Source organism: Mus caroli, unplaced genomic scaffold (assembly GCF_978045245.1).
Source record: "Mus caroli unplaced genomic scaffold, Mus_caroli_1 scaffold_1, whole genome shotgun sequence".
NCBI classification, from domain to species: Eukaryota; Metazoa; Chordata; class Mammalia; order Rodentia; family Muridae; genus Mus; species Mus caroli.
In genome coordinates, this window is record NW_028227256.1 from 36,796,517 (window position 1) to 36,806,939 (window position 10,423).

A 10,423-nucleotide genomic window follows, 5' to 3' on the forward strand; every position below is an offset into this window, starting at 1 on the left:
AGGAAGCACCGTGTGAGACAGTTTTCCTGGAAGAAAAGAATGTATTTGTAGATGAAGGGGACTCACGGAGCCACTGCAGAACTGTCCACAGGTCACATGACCCCCGACCAACAGAGAATCTTAAAGACTTCCACTGACTCAAAACAGTGTAAGAGGTGGTAGGGGAGGAGAGCGAGAGAAGGAGGATCAAGGCTTTGAGTAGAGACTGGGCATCAGCTTCTGCTATAAGTGATAGAGGACAATAAACGTATCCATCTTCAACAACCTTCAGGAAAACATCTCAAAGCTAAATTTCTACCTCGGCAGCCATGAGGAAGGTAGAACGGAATTCCAAAGCCTTGCTTTGCTAGTCTCTGGCCTATGCTTGTTGTTTGCTTGATTTCAAGAGACAGTCTGGCTGTGCAGATCCTCAGGTTGACCTCAAACTTGGGATCCTCCTACTCTGGCATGTTGGGATTACAGTCCTGCCCCTATCCCCCATGCCTCCATTCTTTCTAGTGCTCTTAAAAGAATAAAGGGCTCTATCGGGAAGAGGGTGTGGTCTAAGGGGAGACACCCCTAGCTCCAGGACAAATCTGCAGTTCAGTGGGAAGGAGAGGTGCCCACGCCGAGGATGAGTCTGTCTTGTGTTGACAGGGAATGACAGACAGAAGGACAGACTATTAAAGAAGGGGTCTCTCCAAAGGAAAACAATATTAATAAATACTTACTATGTGAGCAAAGAAAGGAGAAACTGCTATTTGGAGATATTTGTAAGAATAAGGGTAGATCACCAATTGGCACATAAAAATCTAAACACAAAAGGTTATTGAGTCAAGCGTGGGAACTCACACCTGAAATTCCTGTACTCGAGAGGCTGAAGTAGAGGACTGGTGTGAATTCGAGCTGGAGCTACATACTAAGCCCCGGGACAGCCTTACAGACTGTACAGAGTAAGACCCTGTTTCCAGAAAGCAAACAAAATATTATTGTTGTAGGAAGGGCAATGAAGGTTTAATGAATAAAGAAACGGCAGTGACTACAGCCCAGGGAAGAGCTGAGCATTAAGGACCATTTCCATAGACATGGAAACCTTCACTGTTGCTGTTCAGTGATGGAGAGGGTCACACTGAGAGGGAGCCTGTGACCCGTGAGACCAGATTCTCTCCTTCTGAACAAATGGTGACTTAAAAATGGAAACATAAAGATATGTACCAAAAGTATGTTTTTAAAAAGTCTGGACACATGCAGGCTGGAGACAAGGCTCAGTCTATAAGGTTACTGCATCCAACTCCCAGCACCCACCTGGTGGGTCACAACCATCTCTAACTCCAGTTCCAAGGCATCTTCTGCCCTCTATGGGCACTGTACACACGTGGTACACAGCCATACATTCAGGCAAACCACCCCTATGTTGGGCACTGGGCATGGGGGAATAAAGGGAGTGGGAGAGAACCTGTGTCCTGCCAGAGTTCCGGTGCTCTGGGCTGGTGGACGAAGGAGGACTGCCACAGGCTTTCCACGAGGCCCCGGGTGGGTGTCTGGCTGTGGGAAGCTCAGGACCAAGAGGGTGGACAAGGGGCAGTTCTAGGTCTCTAGGCCTCATGGAGGCCAGAGATAACAGGTTCTCAGTTTCGGGGATCCCAGATGCCGCTGGACACCGCAGAAGAGCTGAGAACAAAATGGGGGCCCCGGGGACGGCTCAGTCAGCCCCGGTGCTGAAGGGAAGAGAGGGCAGGGAGAGAGGTGGCGCTGGGTGGTTCCCAAGCAGACAAAAGTTCTTGGTTTGGTCTGTGGCTGGAGCGCAGGAAGGCCTTCTGGGGAGAAGTTAGATGCAGGTCTTTAGGGGAAAGCCTATCCCATCGTTCAAGCACAGTGGGCCTTGATCAGCAGAGACAGTCTATGGTTTTAGGGCCTTATTGTAGAAAGGCAGGGAGAAAGAGAGAAGATAAAAAGAGGGAGAGAGGCTGGCCATGGCCACGTGGAGAGAGTGGCGGGGGGGGGGGGGTGGGGGGAGAGAAGGAAGGCTAGAGATGATACTAAGAAAAGTGAGAGCTTAGAGAGAGCGAGGAGGGGCCAAGCAGCCCCCGTTATAGTGGGCTGGGCTATCAAGTAACTGTGGGGAGGAGCATACCTGGCTATAGTCAGGTAACTGTGGGGGCGGAGTCTAGCCAGCATGCCAGGAGCTTGGGGCTTTATCTATGTGACTGATAGTCACACACCTCTCTTGCGGGGGCTGTGGAGGTAGTAACTTTGACAGGAACCAGGGGTCCAGGAGACATAATCGAACACCTGTCCCATGTTGATGGAAATCACCACCCATCAGGTCCCCAGGGTTCCAGACCTTTGCTCGACTGGAGACCAGGCTGTCTGTGTGCACATATACAAACTTTAACATTTGTTTTAAAAAGAATGGAGATGCAGGGGCAGGGAGATGGCTGAGTTGGGAAAGCGCTCTCTGCCAAGCAGGTCAGAGCCTTAGTAGCACCCAGGGAGGAGCTGGACTCTTTGGTCAGTGCCACAGGGGGCACAGAAAAAAGACAGATGGATCTCTAGAGCCTACTGGCCGGCCAGACTGTCTGAATGGCTGAGCTTCCTGCTCAGTGAGCAAGGCTCTCTTCCATATTCTCTCCAAAGTCAAAGTGAGAGATAAAACGGAAGGGACCTTTTAATTACCTCTGCCCTACACACACACACATAGACACACACATACTCACACCACATACCACACATAAGTGTACACATGGACCTGAATGTACACACACACACACACACACACACACACACACACACACGCACGCACCAAAATAGGGAGACAAGAAAAAAAAAATCCAAAGAAGCAGCGGAGCTGGGACCACATTTTAAAGCGAGCCGTGGAAAGGCTGGGTGAGGCAGGCTTTGTTCCAAGCTTGGAAAATGATTTTACTTTTACCTTTTTATGTATGTGCACAAATGCAAAGATGAGAATCCTCTAAAGAGAAGGAGGAAAGTTTCTGGCTGCCTTTAGTCTTTAGGTGTCCGGAGACTGGAGTGCTTTGAGTAATAACCCAGGATCAGAGACACAGCCAAGCCCCGCCCGCATCCTGCCAGATGCCGCTATCCACAGGTCCCCAGGGCAGTGTCTACACCCCTTCAGGGACTCAGCTGGCCTCTGGATCTTTGAAATCATTCTAGAGGTCACTGAAGGCAGGCTGATTTCTCTTCAGTGGCTTCCTGGTGAACAAAACCCACACTCCGTCTCCAATCCTATCTTGTTTAGCTAGTGAAAGCAATGCATAGGTTGCCAGGCTAATGAACTAACTGATATATTTAGCTAGAAAGATAATGTAGCTCTAGCATTTGGATTTATCAAAACCAATTCCAGATGGCACCCAAGCCACAGAGAGAGGGCCATCTGGTAAGTAAGAGCCAGGCTTGTTTCTCTCTTTCTCTTCAAGGTGAAGGGCAGATGATAAACAACACAACTTCCTGTGCTAAAAACCCAAGCTGTTGGAAGGATGGCCCCCCCCCCCGAGCCTTACATCTTATCTGTGTTCATTCAAATACCTGGGCCACGGTACTCCTTCAGAGAGAGCCATTGGGTGAGCTTAGAAAATGGCCTGGTGCAAGTGGACAGGTTTCAGTGTCTCCCGTATGCAGTGTATTTCAGGGAAACATACATTCCTGGGTAACGGAGCTAGGCATTAATAAAGTCATTGGACAGACCCTACAATTACACAAATTCCTTGAGTACATAAACCAATAAAATCAGAAATTACGTTTCTTTCTGAAATGATTTAAGCCACTGTGGTTATGTTTTGTTTAGCACCAGTGGTGATGTTTTGAGGACAGTCTCTACTTGACATGGTGTTTTCTGCCAGACACTTTCTTTGCCTGTTCCCTCTGAAACAAAACATCCCATGCTTCTGTTTATTCACTAGTTTCCCTGCTCTCCAGCACCCCTCCCCCATCTCCACCTACTCACACACAGCCCGGCCAGGCTAATCTTCTTTAAACTTTGCTCTGTTTGGAGAACTTTACAGCTCAAAGGACAGTCACTACCTCTCTAGTGTCGGGACGATAGTGTGCAGGTTGTACAGAATACCATCCCCTCTTGCTCACCTCTGCCTCTCAATCTAAGTCCCCAAGGAGCCAGCCTCGTCAATGCTTCAACTTCCTCCTCCTACATTAAGATCAATTTGGCCTCCTGAACTCCGGAAGTGTGAGATAATCCTTTGGAACTGTTTTAAGCTGCTAAGTTTGTAGCTGGGTCTGGAATCAGTAAGATGCTAGACTAGCTTCTCTGAAGACTGACCTGGTTCTAGTCCAGCTCTACACTGTGGGACTTCCACGAGGTCCTACCTGGCCCTGGCCCAGGGGCTGAGGCTGATGGCCTCACAGACATCCGTTGGCAGTCACATGTAAATATGTAGATTTAAACTGCATGGTGGCACATTTGGCTCCTGTCGTGCCAGCCACAGTTTAAGTGTTAACACTCCCACACCCGTGGCTACTGAACTGGACAGTGAAGACAGGGAATAATTCCGTTGTCGAGAAAAGGTCTTTTGAGCAGCACAGGTTCAAATACACATCACTCCCTAAAATCCACGGCTGTTAAACATGGTGATCTAAGTCTGAGCTCAAGCCCCACACTGTGGAAAGACAAAACCAGCTCCCTGAAGTTGTCCTCTGACCTCCCCATCTGCTCAGTGTTATATACACAGCACATAAACAAACAAACAAACAAATAAATAAACATTTTTTCCCGGAAAAATAAGGAAAAAAGAAAAATCTAGGGCTGGTGAGATGGCTCAGTGGGTAAGAGCACCCTACTGCTCTTCCGAAGGTCCAGAGTTCAAATCCCAGCAACCACATGGTGGCTCACAACCATCCGTAATGAGACCTGACTCCCTCTTCTGGTGTGTCTGAAGACAGCTACAGTGTACTTACATATAATAATAAATAAATAAATCTTAAAAAAAAAAAAAAAAGAAAAAGAAAAATCTACTGAGCCAAATGAAGCCACCTGTAGAAGTCGTATCTATGGTGGCAGTAAACTCGCAGTAACTCAGAATTTTTGTGTCTTCACACTGAAGGGGATAGCCATGGTTCTGTTGGATCTCTAGCACCAGTACCAGCTCAGAAATAGCATTAAATCGCAGGAGGATCTGGTTTTACACGCTCCTGTTACGCTGGAAGGTAGTGTGGGTGCCTTGGGCATCTCCAAGCTGATGAAACTGGACTTGGGAGGAGCATACGGACTAAAAAAACACAGCTCAGAACACTTCAGTCTTCCTGCAGGTTCTCACACCAAGGCAGGGAGGTCCCTAGGGGTTAGCGCTTCCACTCACAGCCGGTCTGGGGCATTGAAAGGGAAATCTGGTTCCCAGCCAGCAGCCCTGCTTCTCCCGAGTTCAGCAGTCTGTATTTGGAGCTTTCTCTATTTGGATCTGAAATCAATTGCCTTTCCTGTGATGCAAGGCAGTGATTGTGTTTTCCCAGTGGACAGCAAATGTCCTACCACTTCCCACACTAATTTGAAACGCCACTCGGGTGACGCAATAAATCCCAGGGTGTAGATGGAGCTTCTCTGCGAATCTCTCCCGCACAGCAATCACCCTGCTCTGTGGTAGTCTGGTGGTTTGTTTCACAATCTGGCAGGACAATTCTGCTCTCTTTATCCTCGCTTTTTCAGTATTTCTGTCAGTTCTTCATACTTCTATCTTCCCCGATGCATTTGGAGTCGGTTTGCCAACTTCCGCTGAATATCCGATTAAAATTCCCTTTGGAGTTTACAGACCGCCGAACCCATTGACAGTTTTAAAACATGAGCGCTCTTATTTTTGATGTGTAGTCTCATATTTCCTAAAAGCTGTAAAAATTTTTTCATTTCATTAAAATTCACCTCTTTGGTATTTGTCCTTAAGGAGAAAAGACCTTAGAGCAGTGTTTCTCAACCTGTGGGTCTCGATCCCTTTGTGGTTGTTGAGCAATAGCCTGTATCACCCTGGCTTCTATGGGACACTCGTATTATTTCACCGATAAGTAAGGAAATTAGCAAAGGAAAATTCTTTCTTTTTCTAATTTACTTGGAAAGAGAGGTTGGAATTTGACGGAAATTGTGAGAGAAGACTGTTTCTCTTCTTTAGTTTGCAAATGTTCCATTCTAGTGAGAGATTTCTCAGGGTTGGACTGTCCTGGACTCCTGGCATAAACCTGCAGGGACAGTCAGTCACTTATGAGTTTCTAAGAGCTCGGAGAAATTTCACTTCACAGGCTTTTTAAAAGTCCCTATGTTTTCAGTAGGAAATCTTTTCTTCTTAGCCTATTTATTAAGACTTCTGTCTGTTCAGGGCTGTGTTATTCTTCTAAAATGATGTAGACATCATGTATTTCTAGGTCTTTGGAACCCTTTACCTGTCTTCTGGGTCTGGGAGAAGTTTCTTCTAACTTAAGCAGAGAACTTTTCAACGAGAGAGTCTTGTTTGTTTGTTTGTTTGTTTGTTGTTTTTGAGACACTATCTGGAACTTACTATATAGAGCAAGCTGCCGTCAAACTCCCAGAGATCTGCCTGTCTCTGCCTCCCGAGGGCTGGGATTGAAGCCATGAGCCACCAACCTAAGGAGAGATTTTCTTTTCTCTTTGTTCCAAAGTAATTGATCTGTTGTCTGTATTCTCCTTCTTTCAAAGGCACTGTTGGCCATGATGTCCCTAGCATAAGACAGTATTAATCCATAGAAGGGGACGACATACTGAATGTGATGGCAGATGAGATCTGAGGACAGGCAGCTGAAATAAGGCCGTCCCAAGAACACCAAAGGTGGGTGGCTCTCTTATCATGGAATAGTGAGAAATCCATAGGAAGTGGGTTAGAAGTTATCCGGGCCTGGGGAAGAGGAACAGGAGGTGGCTGGTTTTAGCGGTTACAGGATATCTCGCTGGGTGATCTGGGTGATGGAAAAGGCTTGTAAACTGTGTTGAGAGCTGCACAGAGCAGAAGGTACTGTCCCTCCCCTGCTGGTCTACTTAGTATGGCCTGTGTGTGTGTGTGTGTGTGTGTGTGTCCCACCACAATGCAGCTTTTTAAAAGTCCCACAAAATGATCTTGGCTTTTGAAAACATCTCTTTAAGTCATTTATACTTCCCTGAGAAGTGTGTCATCTAGATGTTAAAATTCTTGACGAGGAATTATGATTTTTGCCCCTGTTCATGATTTTATTTATTTATATGTCTTAATTCTATTTAGCTGTCTTTCCTTTTCAGTTGTTCTGATTTTCCAAAGTTTTCCCTACTAACAACTTCCTCAAACAGTTTTTGGTTGTATTGGTTATATTGATTATATTGATTTTTTTCATTTTGATTGATACTTCTTCTGTAGAGGTGTGTGTGTGTGTGTGTGTGTGTGTGTGTGTGTGTGTGTGTGTGTTTTGCAGAGGATGACGTTGGGTATAGTTTCTCAGGCAGGTTGCCTCACACTGGCCTGGAGCTTTCTAATTAGGCTAAGCTGGCAGGCCCAGGGATCCAGGAGTCTCTGCTGCCCTAGGGCTGCCTTACAAGCACCCAGCACCACTCCTGGGTTTCCTTTGTTTCTGGGGTGTGAACTGGAGCTTACTGGCAGGTACGTACCTTCAGGACTGAGTTATCTCTCCAGCCTTGACACATGTCTTCAAGACATAGTTGCCACCTTTAAGATTCAGGTTTTGTCTTGTTAAATATACTGTCCATTTCAAAAGAGTTAACAATATCAGTTAAAATTTCTTTTTTATTGTACAGATTAACATTGAACGTGTGTATGTGATCTAGTTTTTTCCTGCCATTTTGCTTTCTTTATTTTTAATCTTACTGCTTATGGTCCTAGACTGGATAACCATAATGTATGTTCCTGTTGAACTATACTGGAATTTTTAATGTGTACTGTTGATTAACGCCTCTTAAGTTTTTTAGAATTACATTTTAATGTACTTATTTTGTGTGGGAACGTGTGTGGGAACACCATGGCCCACACTGGAGACCAGAAGATAACTAGTGGGAATTTGTTCACTTTTTCTACCACGTGGGTCCTGTGGACTGAACTCAAGTTATCCATCTCCATGGCAAGCACCTCTACCTGCTGAGTTTCCGCACTAGCCCTTAACTTAGTGTATCTCATGAGTGTTCTAAGGTCAACTGAAAAAGCATGTATGTGGAGATATGTGTGTGTGTGTGTATGCAAATATTTACATGGTTGTGTAAGAATATATTCTACTTAATTATACTATTCATGTCTTCAACATGAATCCAGAATTAATTATTTTGTCTGTTTAATCTCAGCTTTTTGAGAAAGATTTGGATAAAGAGTTCTAATAAATTTGCTATTGCCAATGTTTTTGTCATATTTTAATACATTTTAAGACTATTACTTAATGACTGTATGTAATCAAGAGGATAAAGATTCACAACAATGTGTCTTCTTGGTAGAGAGAACTTTTTCCCATTATGAAATAACTTTTCATTCATAATACTTTTGGCTTAAATATTGTTTTATCTGGTATTAATATTGTCACATCTACTGTGTTTGCGCTTTTAATCTATATATATTTTAACTTGTATGGATGCTTAGCTTTTAAAATTGAATAGTTATGTATAGGACTTAATGCCAAACCTCCTTATGTCATTCATTTGTCCCCTTATCTCCTCTCCTGCTTGTTACATTGTTTCTGTTGATAATTGCTTCCATATTTCTGAATACTTAGCTTTCCATGACTGTCTGCTGACTCTCAATGTTTCAATCTATTTCCTGTGTGGGACACTTATTACTTAGGTTTCTTAAATAGCCCCCAGCGCCACTCGTAATGCCATTCCTCATTCTCCTCCAGATCATTACAATTATTTATATAACGATTTATATCATTCATAGCTAGGCTACTGGATAACTGATCAGCTTATATCCTTTTCCGTGTAATATCTGCTCTCTTGGCAGTTAATCAAATTCTTCCTTTGCTTGGTTTAGGTACTTGTCCCCAGACAGTCTTCCTCCGCAGTTACACAGCAACTGTCTGCCTTTCTGCCATTGGTTGATCTTGCCCTGGGCACGCCCTCCCCTCTCCTGTGTTGGGTTTGACAGTTGATCCCGTGTCTGTTTCTCTTGGTTTGCCCCCTTGTTTTGGTGAACTCAACCAGACTCATCAGGACAGGCTCCTTGAGAGTGGCTTGGCTTCTCATGTCTTTTCTTAGTCTTCACTGAATGAGGGTTTAGGGGAAATCTGTGTATTTCTATGTTGGGAATCACCTGCCCTTGAGATTCTATAGGCATTGCCGGTTACATCTGTGCTCTTGAGACGTGGCAGCCATCAATTCTGCTCCATTATCTGTGTTATTTTCATTCCAGGAAGCTTCGGGGCCTTCTGTTCTGAGTGATCTGAGATTTCACCCTGAGTTGTCTTGTATGAATTTATTTTCATGGATTGGTTAGTTGGCGTTAGCACGGGAGTTGGCATTGGCTGCTTAGTTGGCATTGGTGGGGTAGTTGGTTGGTTAGTTGGCATTGGCTGGTTAGTTAGCACTGTTTGGTTAGTTGGAATTGATTGGTTAGTTGGTTAGTTAGTGCTTTTCATTTAAAAAAAATTAGGCCTTTTCTGGCTGGGAAATCTTTCAGTTGTTGACCCAATCCTCTTCCATGATTTCTTTTTTCTTTTCTTTTTTTTTTTTTTTTTTTTTTGGCTTTTTTTTTTTTTTTTTTTTTTTTTGGCTTTTTTGAGACAGCGTTTCTCTGTATAGCCCTGGCTGTCCTGGAACTCACTTTGTAGACCAGGCTGGTCTCGAACTCAGAAATCCGCCTGCCTCTGCCTTCCAAGTACTGGGATTAAAGGTGTGCACCACCACCGCCTGGCCTCTTCCATGATTTCTAATTCTTTCTTAATCTACGGATTTGGGGGGAGCCTGCTAAGCAGATTCACAGCTCCACTATTATTTCTGGTTAACTTTTATCTCCTTCTTATGCTCTGTTTTCCACTTTGTGGGGGATGTTTCAAACTGTTAATATTTTCATTTTCTTTCCAAATTTATCGTATTGATCTCTTCCAATGGGCTAAGGCATTTTTTAATTTCCAAGGAAATTAAAGGCAGGGTCTTCCACATGCAAGACAAGCCCTCTAAATGAGATATCTCCCCAGCCCCAGTGACAACTGTTTTAGCTTGCTTTTTATTGCTGTGATAAGCATCAGGACCAAAAGCAATTTGGGGAGGAAAGGGCATATTTGTCTGACACATCCTGACTACAGTCCATTATTGAGGGAAGTCAGCAGAAACTCGAAGCAGGAACCTAGCGACAGGAGCTAAAGCAGCCACCACACTGCTTGATGGCTTGTGCTCTCTCTAGCTTCTCTCACTCTCTCCCTCTCCCTTTCCCCCTACCCCCTATGGCTTGCAACCCAGGAACACCTGCTCAGGAGTGACACCGCCCACAGTGGACTGGACCCTCCCACA